Raw genomic sequence first — 14,795 nt, 5'->3', positions numbered from 1 at the left:
GAGTTCCTGGGATGGAAACAGCCTTCCTCTTTGCTTACCTGACTTGCTGGTATAACAATGCTGTGTTTTACTAGGAGTCATTCTGAATGGAGAAGAAATTAATGCGGCAAGTCTTAACACTGCCTCCTCTGAAAAGTGTGGGTGGTGAGTGTGAGCGGATGAGACACAATCTCAGCTTGCCTACCTCAAGTACAAATCACTATTAAGCAGGCAATCATCAGATTTACATATCATTTACATATGCATGTTTGTGATATACATAAAAGGCATTTTTAAATCAGTACTATTCGATAACTTAGTGCTCTGCACAATTTTGCTGTTCGTCTTTTGAGTGAAAGGATGCTCTTCGTGCATGGGAATAAATCAAAGCCCACTTGTGATACGCTTTTTGAGTTTACAGTTTAAGTCATAGCCTTTTATGCCTTTTATTTGTTTAAATGAGTATTTATCAGGACATATTCCCATCTTTACTTGTGTTATAATCTTAGTGATTTCAGGCCAGGTTGATGCTACATACACCCTGGTTCGATTATGGCTTTTGCTGCATGTCATACAACACAAGCAATGGTGTAACTATTGGCAGATCTAGTGCAGCTGCACGGGGGCCTAGAAACTGTCAAGGGCTAAAAATTGCAGAACAGAAGGTGAGGTTCAACTTTAACATTGGATGGTCTCTGCCCACACTGTATGATACTATGCACTTCTGTTTGGTCATGCAAACAAACCACACAGGCTATCAGCTGTGCACTGGAGATCAGACTTCTAACCACTTCTTCCGACATGTTCTTCTTGTTCTTTTGAAACATTAAACTTGTTTTATATTGTAATATTTACCGTTGATTTACCTAATCATGTAACCAATCACATTGTATGACTCCAGAACTCTCTGCATGTATGTTCTGGAAATCAGGCATGACGAAGAGCATATATTAGCATTAATTTGGATCATTTTGGATGATCTTGTTGTTCTGTTGTTGATCTTGAGTTTGTTTTTGCAGGATTCTAACAATTCTCTGGATTGTTAATTTGATATACAAAACAGTTCTATTTTGTGAACATATTCATGTTTGCTGTGTAAACTGGAGGATTATTTATGTCAGCTTGGAGACAATAAACTCTTCTATTCTTCTAACTATTTGTGGATTTGTGAGTATGATCCACCAACGTGCACTCTTTGAAACAGCGGCATCCGTGGTCACGGAATATGACGGGTCACACAGTTTGACAGTGTTGTTAATGACTTTGCTGCGTGCAAGGCCCCTGCGATGAACTTGTAATGGATGAGCACAGGTTTCCCTTTGTTATTATAGAGTGTGATCAGAGATATACATCCATAGAAATGTAACTGTTCCATCTCATATGTTGGAAAATGAAATGCACACCTACTGTAAACTGTGTCTGTGATCGCATTTGTCCCCTGAGTGCAGGGCATGCTGTTAAACTAGCGTAGATACATTATTGCCTGGGCTGCTGTCCATGAGGCTGATCAAACGCTGTTTAGCAGGATGGAAGTTGCATGGGGAGCTTGTCCATGTGTTGTAGCAATTGAGCGTCTGTCAGTGGTTGTGGGTTTCCTTGCACGTGTATGGTGGCCCAATGAACTGAATGAAATTGTTTAATCATTTTATAATAAATTTGGTGACTCTAAATTGCCTGTAGGTGTGAATGTGAGCATGAATGGTTGTTTGTCTCTACATTTTGGCCCTGCGATGGACTGGCGACCTGTCCAGGGTGTACCCTGCCTTCGCCCAATGACAGCTGGGATCGGCTCCAGCCCCCCGCGACCCTGAATACAGGATAAGCGGTAGACAATGGATGGATGGATGGATGGATTTTATAATAAATAAAAAATTGGTTTACAAGAAAGCTTCAAAGGGCCATTTAAGTACAGTACTTAACTGTTCTTCTTCTTCCTCAAAGTGGTTAGTACTGTGGGAAACACTAGCAGGACAACATCAGTTCTGCTTGTCTTGGGCACTTGGTCATTGATCAGAATGCACCTTCTAGTTTACAGAGCCTGGATGTAGAGATAAGGAAATTTGATGTTGTTTTAACCGTATGTCCTTCGCCATTATTCACAGAAGCAACAGTGATAAGTATGTTGTTTTACATCTTTATCAAGTGCAAAGAAGTCCTGCAACAACCAATCTAGTTTGCAATATCTGTGGGTTCTCCTGACTCCTGACTATGCATTTGCATAATGGAATTATGGGCTCAGCCATGCTATGTCTTTAGTGGACCATTAGGCAGGCCTTTACTGGATTGTAATTAGTGGCTTCTGCCCTTCACCTTCATTAGCATGCAAATGAAAATTCTGAACACCAAGAAATATTTGGCACTTTGGGAGAAAAATGCCAAAGTGATTAACAGGCAATCCATAGTGCAATTGTCTATTTCTATCTATCACAGTTTAGAGCACTTCAAATCAGACATTGCAAAGTGGTTGAGTCCTTGCAGGTTGATCTGAACAAGCAGCTGTTGAAAGGAATTGTGATGACATGACTGGTGACAGAGTGTTCATTTCGACCAAAGGTTCTTTGGCCTCGGAAAAAGGGGGGGGGGGGGGGGGGTATAATTAACCTGATGTTCAGATGTCCGGTTTCAAGGCCATTTCTCAAATGCTTCCTTCTCATAATACTCGTTTACCTTTCCTTTCTTCTTTTGCATTCACACCTACTCAGACATTTTTCTAACCCTACCTAATAAGATGTTGTACTTGAACTTCTTAACCATCTAGCAGCATTTGCAATTCTAATGCGCTCATTTGAATTAAACGCTGCTTACCATGAATACAATTAAACTTTTGAGACATGTCAGACAAGACCCTGCCAAAAGTAGCCATCGACACATAGCCATTAATCACAGGAGGTAGCCACTGGGCTGGCGAATGAAAACATCTTTCCAGCGGCAGCATTTGCTGGCGAGGGGTGAAGACTGGGGGGCGGCTCTCCTTTTGTAAACCCTGTCTAATTAAGAGGCCGACGCCATCACAGGGAGACAGGTTGAAGGCAGCACTCGATGCATTACCCGAGCAAATTACCAAATGTATATTGCTGTAATTGATATAAATATGGAGAGGCCATCTGTGAGGATGATTCCGTCTAAGGCTTATGTTTTTAGTCAATCATGTCTGAAGGCCAAGCAGTCATTGTCAGTGATGTCACTGTATAGAAAAACAACATCCAGAATAATCCACAGGATTCCTAATTAAATCAATTAGACATTTGTCTAACAATCCTGTTCAGTAGCAGCGTCGAGCAGTACATTTAAATACGGCTGTCAGAAATGCAGAGCCAGAAGATGAACCGTAAACAAACACCAAGACTTTTTAAAAAGGAATGAATAATGGGAATGTGACACTTTCTTCTATTAAAAATGGTGCAGTTCAGTAACCAGCTGCTGTTGATTGTTTGTCATTATTATAATGGATGCTTGTAGAAACATTGCTTTGATGCATCAATATGACAAAATTAATAAATGAACAGAACCTGGTTAGGCAACAAAACAAGTAACGGTTAGGTTTAGGAAAATATTGTAGTTTTGTGTGAAAATCAGTTACATAAAATAAATATGTGTAATAAATGGATGCGCAAGTAAATATAGGCTATAATGAAATAGATACGCCTTTAGTGACAGCTACGTGTGACACAAACACACACATTGTATGCATACAAACTGATCTTTTGATTTTTTTGTTGAAAAGCTCTCAATTTCATAGTTTGCAGTGACGTGGTGGTGTAGTGCAGCCATGCTGCATTCACGATGCTTTACTACACATTAAGGCTACTCTTATTACTCGTCATGTCAAGCTATTTATCTGTTAGCTCTTTAACGACAATATTACTCCGTATATGGAAGGGAAAATAGCTTCATTTGTAATGAAAATATGATACTGCTATATTTCCAGAGACCCACACAGATATTTGAGTTAACTGTGTTCATGGGAGCTGGTCCTCACTCTATGGGAGCTCAGCTCCCGCTGGCTCCACCTAACCCCAACACTGGTCATGTCAGTTAGTCACATTCCTTATTTCTCACTTGCTGATCACATCAGTTATTAGTCAGTCAAATTGACATCACAGTTACTCTTTTTCCTAAACTTAACTAATGCTAATGTAACCAGTAGCATGCTGGTTCTGTTTGACCCTCCCTGCTTCCCTTACACTCCGATCCCTGTTAACGAGGGGGGCGGGGCAGGCACGTAACTTGTCCGTTCGTTCATTCAGATCCCAGGTTATACTAGGGTATAAGTAGCCCAGTGGGACTATCCCCCCCTTCGACTTCTGCATCTGGGTTTCACGCAGGAGGCTATCGCCAGGTATGCTGCTATTCCACTGTATTGTTCAGGTTAATTCATGCCTAGCCTTAATACTCCTTTTCCACCTGTAGCTCTGCGCCCCCTAACTCTGCCAGTGCCGTAGGGAATCTAACCTCACCGTAGTATTTCTCTCCCTCGAGGTATGCGGTTTTAAGGCTTTATCTCCCCTTAGTCGGTGCACGGAGTTTTAATTGTCATCTTTACTTATGTATACCTGCAGCTGATCGTGATTACGGCCCGGCTCCTGTTTAGCATCCCCTAATCAGCGACTACGAGCGTCGGCCCTGTTTGGTATGTATGAAACCCGACTGTTACTGTAGTCATTGCCATGATCACTCCTGTATAGCTAAATGTTTGCTATCTACGTTGCAGGTAGCATGGCTTAGTCCAGCTCGCCTGTCTAGTGTGGTCACGCTGCTGTCTTGTCCATATAGTTGGGTCATCTATAGAAGTTCCGTGACCGTGGAGAGGAAAGGTTCGTTTCTTACTGGATTTGTCATCTATAAAGGTTAAATAAAAAAATGAGCCGGGGTGCCCCTCACAAAAATGTGGGGAAATTTTGGGAGAGCCCTATATCCAAAATGGCTGCTGTCAGCCAAGCTGGAAATGAACTTTTTAATGTTTTTGCACACAGTGCTGCATAATACATGGTTTCTGAGACTATTTGGGTCAAGACATTCATAAATGATGTAGATGTATTGATTTGACCTATTTTTGACCTTCAAATTCAAGATGGCTGCCACTTTTTGCTCTTTAAATGTACATTTTTCAAAATCATCATAGAGCCTTAATATTAGGCTCACATGAAATGTCTGCTCATACTGAGTTCATTTCTGGACAGTAAAATTACAACATACACATATGTCATCATATGTCTGGGGTGGAACCAGTGAAAGCGGGGAGACAGAGAAGATTCTTTAGCACAGAGTTTTTTATGAACATAACATTAACATTTTTATTATTATTTATTTATTGAATTAACTAAAAAGACTTTCCATCTGAATCTGTTGAATCTCCACACTGACTCCTCTCATCATCACTGCTACTCTCATCTGAGCAGTCATGAGGTGTGAGCTGCTGGGGCAAGGGGGGCAGGGTTTAACGGCTAGTTCCCAGCCGTGACCAATGGGAGAAGGATGCTCTTGTAGGTTGTAATGGAGCTGGCAATATGTAAGGTAGTTTGACCTTTCCATATGAAGATTCAAAGAGTCATCATCAGGTGGGGGACGGATTGTACTCTTATTCTTCAGTTTTTGCCATTTGGAAACTCTGGCCTGCCTGCAGCTCATCTGCACTCTCAGCATAAATGATGGAGAGGACAAATGCCTTCATATCCGCTCGTTGCATACCTCGGTATGCAGAAGAGCATCTCTGAACGCACAACGCGTCGAACCTTGAGGCGGATGGGCTAGAAGACCACACCGGGTGCCACTCCTGTCAGCTAAGAACAGGAAACTACTATAATTCGCACAGGCTCACCAAAATTGGACAATAGAAGAATTGAAAAACGTTGCCTGGTCTGATGAGTCTTGATTTCTGCTGCGACATTCGGATGGTAGGGTCAGAATTTGGCGTCAACAACATGAAAGCATGGATCCATCCTGCCTTGTATGAACGGTTCAGGCTGTTGGTGGTGGTGTAATGGTGTGGGGGATATTTTCTTGGCACACTTTTGGCCCCATCTTCTGATGGCTACTTCCAGCAGGATAACGCGCCATGTCATAAAGCGTGAATCATCTCAGACTGGTTTCTTGAACATGACAATGAGTTAACTGTACTCAAATGGCCTCTACAGTCACCAGATCTCAATCCAATAGAGCACCTTTGGGATGTGGTGGAACGGGAGATTCGCATCATGGATGTGCAGCCGACAAATCTGCAGCAACTGCGTGATGCTATCATGTCAATATGGACCAAAGTCTCTGAGGAATGTTTCCAATACCTTGTTGAATCTATGCCACGAAGGATTAAGGCAGTTCTGAAGGCAAAAGGGGGTCCAACCCAGTACTAGCAAGGTGTACCTAATAAAGTGGCCGGTGAGTGTATGTTCTAATTTTACTGTCCAGAAATGAACTCAGTATGAGCAAACCTTTTATTTGAGCCTAATATTAAGGCTCTATGACGTTTTTGAAAAATGTACATTTAAAGAGCCAAAAGTGGCAGCCATCTTGAATTTGAAGGTCAAAAATAGGTCAAATCAATACATCTACATCATTTATGAATTTCTTGACCCAAATAGTCTCAGAAACCATGTATTATGCAGCACTGTGTGCAAAACCATTAAAAAGTTCATTTCCAGCTTGGCTGACAGCAGCCATTTTGGATATAGGGCTCTCCCAAAATTTCCCCACATTTTTGTGAGGGGCACCCCGGCTCATTTTTTTATTTAACCTTTATAGATGACAAATCCAGTGAGAAACGAACCTTTCCTCTCCACGGTCACGGAACTTCTATAGATGACCCAACTAATAGTTGTAACGTTCCATTCTGGCTCACTCCCAATTGTTTTATTTTTAGCTTAGCCTACCGCTGCCCGTTTGCGTCGCGGTGGGTGTTTGTTTGTTTGTTTTGTTTGCCCGCCTGCTGTTGGCTTTTCTTTGCGCATGTGCTTTGTCCGGTTTATTTGCGTGCAGCGCTTGCCCCGCTTATCCGAATGCATGCTGCTAGTTTGCTGTGTGCTGAGTGCAGTGTTATCTCTTATTTGTTTGTGGTGCTTTTGACTGTATGTTTGTCGCATGATCTCGCCGCTAGTGCCGCTGTTTAACTAGCCGTCATATTTGTATGTGCTATAGATGACCTATGTTGGTGTGGCTACTGTGTGTTTTTGATTGTTTTATGCTTTGGCAGGCCTGTGGTTTCCCTTCGGCGGGGGGTAGCTAGTCACCTGGTGGTGGGCTTGTAAACGTCGTAATAAAACATATTTTTATATTTTTCTAACTCACGCCAGTCTTCTTTCAGCAAAGTTTCCCCATTATCTCGTAAACCAGTTCCTTCAATAAACTTACATTTGTTTTTACTGGAATTCACGTCTCCGCCTGTTGTATTTGACCCTGTGCAAATTGGTATCTAATATCAGTACAATCTAGTGTATTGTCCTTGTGTCCCGGGGTATTAGTCCCAGGGTGGCGTTGTTGCTGACAAATAATTCTACTCAACGTGGTCTGGTTACATTCTGGCGTTGTCGACAGGATACGTGTTCAAGGTTTAAGACGTGAATTCCATTTCGGTCTCCCTCTGTATTGTAATCAAAGCTTTTTGGGTTAAATACATCGTTATATATTATTATGTTGTATGTGTTTGGCTGGACATTCTTTTTTTTGTGTATCTTGGGAGTTTTCCAAAATGGACTAAAGAAAAAAAAAGACAGCAGCTGACCTGAAGATCACAGATCAGGACCCCCCTGAGCTTTTGGACTTGTCTGGTGCCTTCTCGTCAGCTGAACGAACTACTTGTGTAATTGCCCAAACATGGAGGAGGACATACAAGAACTGAGAGAACTAATTAATCAGCTTAGGACTGAGAATACACAGCTCCGCCTAGAGCGGGCTGCAGCAAATGCTAATGTCCCTGCTTCTCCCTCCAGAGAGCCGGCGTTGGACAACTCTGCCCCACCACGAGGTGATTCAGCCCCTATACCAGCAGCTCGGGAGCCGTCTATCGAAAGGCTGGTATTTGTTCCCCGTGATCGTAAATGTTCATCATTTAGGGGTGGGTCAGGTATATCAGTTGCCGAGTGGGAGGAGGAAGTACGTGCATGTATGAGGGCCCGTCATCTTTCAGTAGCAGACCAAGCCTTCTTTATTTACGATCATTTAGAAGGGGAAGCACGGCAAGAGATTAAATATCGCCCTGCCGCAGAGCGGGACGACCCAGAAAAGGTTTTGAAAATACTGCATGAACTGTATGGTTGTTCCCAATCCTATGTGTCTCTCCAGGAAACGTTTTTTTCAAGACAACAACAAGAGGGGGAGAGTCTACTTGAGTTTTCCCTAGCATTGATGGACCTTATGGGGAAGGTCAAACAAACGGCACCACGTGATTTTTTTAATACTGAGGTAATGTTGCGTGATCAGTTCATCGAGCATGTCTATGATGGTTCCCTACATAGAGAGCTTAAGCAACTGGTCCGCCGTCAACCCGCAGCAACTTTACTGGAAGTCCGTAGCGAGGCTTTACGGTGGGAGCGAGAGGGGATGCCGGGAGGCACCCGGGGCCGTAGTCACTCTATGTCTTCAGCTTATGGTTATCAGTGTAGAGTGTCGGGTGACTCCCACCATGCTGGAGGCCCCCAGAGATCTGAACTGTCTGAGCTTAAGGAGATTTTGAAGCGGCAGCAAGGGCAGCTCGATCAGTTAACACAGAGCATGGCTGCTCTGCAGGCAGGTCAGAAGCAGGGTAGACCCCCTAGCGTTAACCCAATAATATGCAACAGGTGCCTAAAGCCTGGTCACTATGCCAGGGAATGTGACGGGGAACGAGTCCCCTTCCGGCCTCGATCCAGGTCTTTAGTCTCTGCAGGGAATGGAATTCCTAGACCCTCCAACTCCAACCAAGAGTCGAGAAACTAATGCCCACTGAGTTGCAGAGTCACAACTCAGGCGGGGCAGCTCTTGGCTCTAATGTTGATATGGGGAGGATGGGTGCTGCAGCTAAGCTCATGTCATCATGCCCACATTTAGACATTAACAGTGGTGGGGTTAATGTTGCTTGTTTGATGGATACCGGGTCAATGGTGTCTACATTAATGGAGAGCTTTTTCTTGGAGCATTTTAAACCTTGGGGCCAGGACCGACTACAGTCCTGTCATTGGCTACAGCTCAGGGCAGCTAATGGGTTGGCAATCCCGTATGTTGGCTACCTTGAGCTCGAGGTCTCCCTTTGTGGGAAGGTCTTCCCTGGATGTGGTATTTTGATTGTCAAAGACCCCCCTGGGGGCTCTAGGGTTCCTGGTGTATTGGGAATGAATATTATCAGCAAGTGCTACGAGGTCCTTTTTGTGCAACATGGAGCATCTTTGTTTGATTTGCCCCCTGTCGCCCAGGCCCCAAACACCCTCTTCCGTGCCCTGCAGCAGTGCCACTATTCTATTCCGGTCTCCCCTAGTCTAGCGGCTACAGCAAAGTTGCGTGGACGACACTCTGCACGCATTCCAGGGGGGGCAACCAAGTTTGTCGCTGCTACCTGCTCCGATAAGTTAGCTGGGGCCTTCGTTCTATTTGAACCCTCTGATTCCGGTTTGCCTGAGGGGTTGTTGTCTTCTCCGGCACTGGTACGAGTTTCTAGGGGGACTGTCTACATCCCTATTGTCAATGTAGGGACTATTGACACTATGCTATACCCACACACCATAATTGAGTTGTACCTTGAGTTGTGTTGATGTTATTAGTCCCCCGAAGGAGATTGCTGAAATCCAGTCAGTAGGAGCTACCATAGTAGCGCAGCCCCAGTCTAGTTCCATGCAGGCCCAGCTTGAGTCACTCGATTTATCCCACCTTGGTGACACCGACCAAACTCAGGTTAGGTCCCTGCTGCTTAAATACCAGGGTGTGTTTTCAACCCATGATGGGGATTTGGGCTGCACTGATTCGATCGAGCACGAGATTCCGGTGATGGACGAGATTCCCGTTCGGCAGCGCTATAGAAGGTTGCCACCCTCAGAGTATGACGTTGTGAAGACTCATATTAACCAGTTGCTCGAGGCACAGGTCATTAGAGAGAGTTGTAGCCCCTACGCCTCCCCGATTGTCCTTGTCCATAAAAAGGATGGGACTCCACGGTTGTGTGTGGACTATCGCCAACCGAACGCCAAGACCCACAAGGATGCCTTCCCTCTCCCCCGCATTGAGGAGACGTTGGATGCGCTCTCTGGGGCTTGTCTCTTTTCAACCATGGACTTGGCTAGTGGCTATAACCAGGTTCCAGTGTCGGAGAGAGATAAACCGAAAACAGCGTTTTGCACACCCTTTGGCCTTTTTTCGAAAACAACAGAATGCCCTTTGGGTTGTGCAACGCCCCTGGCACATTTCAACGTCTCATGCAGAGGATTTTTGGTGATCAAAACTTCCAGTCATTGTTGTTATACCTAGATGATGTTGTGGTTTTTTCATCTACAGCCTCCCAGCACGTGGAGCGACTTGACGTGGTCCTACAGCGTCTGCAGAAGGAAGGACTGAAGGCTAAGCTCGACAAGTGTGCTTTTTGCAGACCAGAAGTGGCATACTTGGGTCACGTTATCTCCGGGGCCGGCGTTTCCACAGACCCGAAAAAGATCGAAGCTGTGGCCAATTAGCGTCGCCCTTGCCAGGTGTCAGAGCTCCGTTCATTTTTGGGTTTCTCCAGTTATTACCGCCGTTTTGTGGAGGGTTTTGCCAAATTGGTGGCACCCTTGCACAGGTTGGTGGCGGAAATAGTCGGGACCAAGAAGAGGAAGGCGATCAGAAGGGACTTTGTGGAGTCTTGGACAGAAGACTGTGAGCGTAGTTTTGAGGGTTTGAAGACCAAGCTTACCACAGCACTGGTGCTGGCTTATGCTAATTTCACTCTGCCTTTTAACCTGGAGATTGACGCCAGCTATGGGGGCCTGGGGGCAGTCCTCGCTCAGGAGCAGGAAGGCTCAGTGAGGCCCATAGCTTTTGCTAGCCGGGGTCTACGTCCCCCAGAACGGAACATGACTAACTATAGCTCCATGAAGCTGGAGCTTTTGGCCCTGAAATGGGCAGTCACTGAAAAGTTCCGTGAGTACTTGTTAGGACATAAATGCATCATCTATACAGATAATAACCCTTTACGCCACCTTGGAACGTCTAAGCTGGGCGCAACAGAGCAGCGGTGGAAGGCTCAGCTCGCCCTGTTCGATTATGAGCTCAGGTATCGGCCAGGCAAAAGTAATGGGAATGCGGACGCCTTATCACGACAACACCTGGACCATGCCCCTTGCCTTCAAATTGCTGAAGTCTTTGGGACCTCCCTCCCCATGCCGTTACAACAAGCAGTAGCCCCATTACAACCATTCCAGTTCAGTCAATCTGGCACCCCTATCTTTCCTTCTCAGACTGCCTTCGATCTGCAGGCCTTGCAGACAGAAGACCCCGACATAGGGGCTGTCCTGAGCTTCTGGAGGCAGAACCGACAACCTACTTCCGGGGACCGCCAACGCCTATCCTGCTCCTCTATAGCTCTACTTCGGCAATGGCAGCGGTTGGTGGATCTGGGGGGCGTGCTGCATCGACGGACTTACCGCCCCGATGGTGGGGAGGAAGTTCTCCAACTCATCTTGCCTGCCGCTCTGAAAGCTACAGTGCTCACTCAGCTTCACCAGGACCATGGCCACCAGGGGGTGGAACGAACATTGGAGTTGGTCCGCAGACGTTGCTTTTGGCCCAGCATGGCAGCAGAGGTAAAACAGTGGTGTATGGAGTGTGAGAGGTGCCAAGTGGCCAAGAACTCCACTGTGGGGGCCCCAAGTTACATGGGCCACCTCTTGGCTTCGCGCCCAAACGAAATCCTGGCCATGGATTTCACGGTGCTAGAACCATGCAGCAATGGAGTGGAAAATGTTTTGGTCCTTACAGATGTGTTTACCAAATATACCTTGGCCGTCCCCACTCGTGATCAGCGCGCCACTACGGTGGCCCAAGTCCTGACGAATGAGTGGTTTTTCAAATTCGGCATACCAGCCCGTCTCCATTCAGACCAGGGGCGGTGCTTTGAAGGCTCTGTAATTCAACAACTCTGCCACTTGTATAGTATAACCAAGTCCCGTACCACCCCCTATCATCCAGCGGGCAACGGACAATGCGAGCGGTTTAATAGAACCATGCATAATCTGCTACGCACATTGCCCAACACCAGGAAAAGAGAGTGGGCCACCTACCTTCCCCAACTTGTCTTCTGCTATAACAGCACCCCGCATCAGTCAACGGGTGAGTCCCCCTACCTTCTCATGTTTGGGCAGGAGCCCCGATTGCCAACAGACTTCCTGTTGGGCAGAGTTCAAGAACCAGACATGGGCACAGTGCACGACTGGGTCCACAAACACCGTGACCGTCTCCAGGTTGCGTGCACAAGGGCCCAGGAACGCCTGAAGGCTTCCGCCATGAGCCGCAAGGAACATCATGACTGCGGCGTGAAAGAGGCCAGATTGCTTGAGGGACAACAGGTCTACCTGAGAGACCATGGAATTAGAGGGCGCCAGAAGATCCAAGATCTTTGGAGCTCAACGGTCTATCAAGTGGTGAGAGCACCAGCAGGGGAAGGAGCAGTTTACACCATTGCACCAGTGGATGACATGTCCAGGACTAAAACTGTGCATCGTAACATGCTTAAGGCTAGATTGGGACTCCCTGTCCAAGCCCCACCTGAACCCACATCCCCCAAGGCATCACATCTATCCTCATCCCTCCCAAGGGAGGATGCTGACCTGGATTTATGGATACTGGTGACCAACCCTGACCCCGCCTCCACGGAGCCTGCATCCACCCCGGCGAATGAGACCCTTGTTGCGGTGCCACTACCTAAAGTAGTAGCCACTGAGCCCCCTCCAACGAATCTGCTAACCCAGGCCATGGAGCACCCGGTGCCTATAACTGCTACTGTGACCACATTCCCCACCCTTCAAGCAGGATCCCCACCCAGCGCTTCCGAGTCTTCCAGTCGACGACCGGCCCGGGCCACCGCTGGACAGCATCCCAATGTGCATCATCTGCCCCGGACGGCATGTGCGTCCACTAGTGGGGGGGCAGCTTCCTCTTGACCTGTGCCTCATATGCAGCTTGTCTTAACATTGAGGGTGTGGATTGTGACCAGTAGCATGCTGGTTCTGTTTGACCCTCTCTGCTTCCCTTACACTCCGATCCCCGTTAACGAGGGGGGCGGGGCAGGCACGTAACTTGTCTGTTCATTCATTCAGATCCCAGGTTATACTAGGGTATAAGTAGCCCAGTGGGTAGGACTATCCCCCCCTTCGCCTTCTGCATCTGGGTTTCACGCAGGAGGCTATCGCCAGGTATGCTGCTATTCCACTGTATTGTTCAGGTTAATTCATGCCTAGCCTTAATACTCCTTTTCCACCTGTAGCTCTGCGCCCCCTAACTCTGCCAGTGCCGTAGGGAATCTAACCTCACCGTAGTATTTCTCTCCCTCGAGGTATGCGGTTTTAAGGCTTTATCTCCCCTTAGTCGGTGCACGGAGTTTTAGTTGTCATCTTTACTTATGTATACCTGCAGCTGATCGTGATTACGGCCCGGCTCCTGTTTAGCGTCCCCTAATCAGCGACTACGAGCGCCGGCCCTGTTTGGTATGTATGAAACCCGACTGTTACTGTAGTCATTGCCATGATCCCTCCTGTATAGCTAAATGTTTGCTATCTACGTTGCAGGTAGCATGGCTTAGTCCAGCTCACCTGTCTAGTGTGGTCACGCTGCTGTCTTGTCCATAGTTGTAACGTTCCATTCTGGCTCACTCCCAATTGTTTTATTTTTAGCTTAGCCTACCGCTGCCCGTTTGCGTCGCGTGGGTGTTTGTTTGTTTGTTTTGTTTGCCCGCCTGCTGTTGGCTTTTCTTTGCGCATGTGCTTTGTCCGGTTTATTTGCGTGCAGCGCTTGCCCCGCTTATCCGAATGCATGCTGCTAGTTTGCTGTGTGTGTAGTGCAGTGTTATCTCTTATTTGTTTGTGGTGCTTTTGACTGCATGTTTGTCGCATGATCTCGCCGCTAGTGCCGCTGTTTAACTAGCCGCCATATTTGTATGTGCTATAGATGACCTATGTTGGTGTGGCTACTGTGTGTTTTTGATTGTTTTATGCTTTGGCAGGCCTGTGGTTTCCCTTCGGCGGGGGGTAGCTAGTCACCTGGTGGTGGGCTTGTAAACATCACCTTGGAGTGTTTAGGGAGAGCGCTGGTGGTGGTTTTCTGTGACAGGGGGTGACACCTTTCTGCAGTGAGCATGCACGTGTGGACACCTCTTCCAGATAGTCTGCTTCCCCCCTCCAGGTAAGCCCCGCCTGCCGGTTTCTTCCTTTCCCTTGACTATTGTATATTCCAGCTGATGTGTATTATAATTATTTAATCATGTGGTATAGGAAAAGATTATAATAAAACATATTTTTTATATTTTTCTAACTCACGCCAGTCTTCTTTCAGCGAAGTTTCCCCATTATCTCGTAAACCAGTTCCTTCAATAAACTTACATTTGTTTTTACTGGAATTCACGTCTCCGCCTGTTGTATTCGACCCTGTGCAAATTGGTATCTAATATCAGTACAATCTAGTGTATTGTCCTTGTGTCCCGGGGTATTAGTCCCAGGGTGGCGTTGTTGCTGACAAATAATTCTACTCAACGTGGTCTGGTTACAATAGTATGCACTTTCAGTAGATGGTGTTGAACCAAATGTTTAGCTGAAGCAGTTACGGTAACTGCTTGATGGTGAACATACAGGACAGAGTGCTGGTTTAGGATGTGAAGGTCCAACAGAGGTCTC

Source organism: Eutrigla gurnardus (genome assembly GCF_963514095.1).
Source record: "Eutrigla gurnardus genome assembly, chromosome: 1".
NCBI lineage: Eukaryota > Metazoa > Chordata > Actinopteri > Perciformes > Triglidae > Eutrigla > Eutrigla gurnardus.
The sequence above is the reverse complement of the archived record's forward strand: the minus strand, read 5'-3'. Positions refer to the sequence as shown.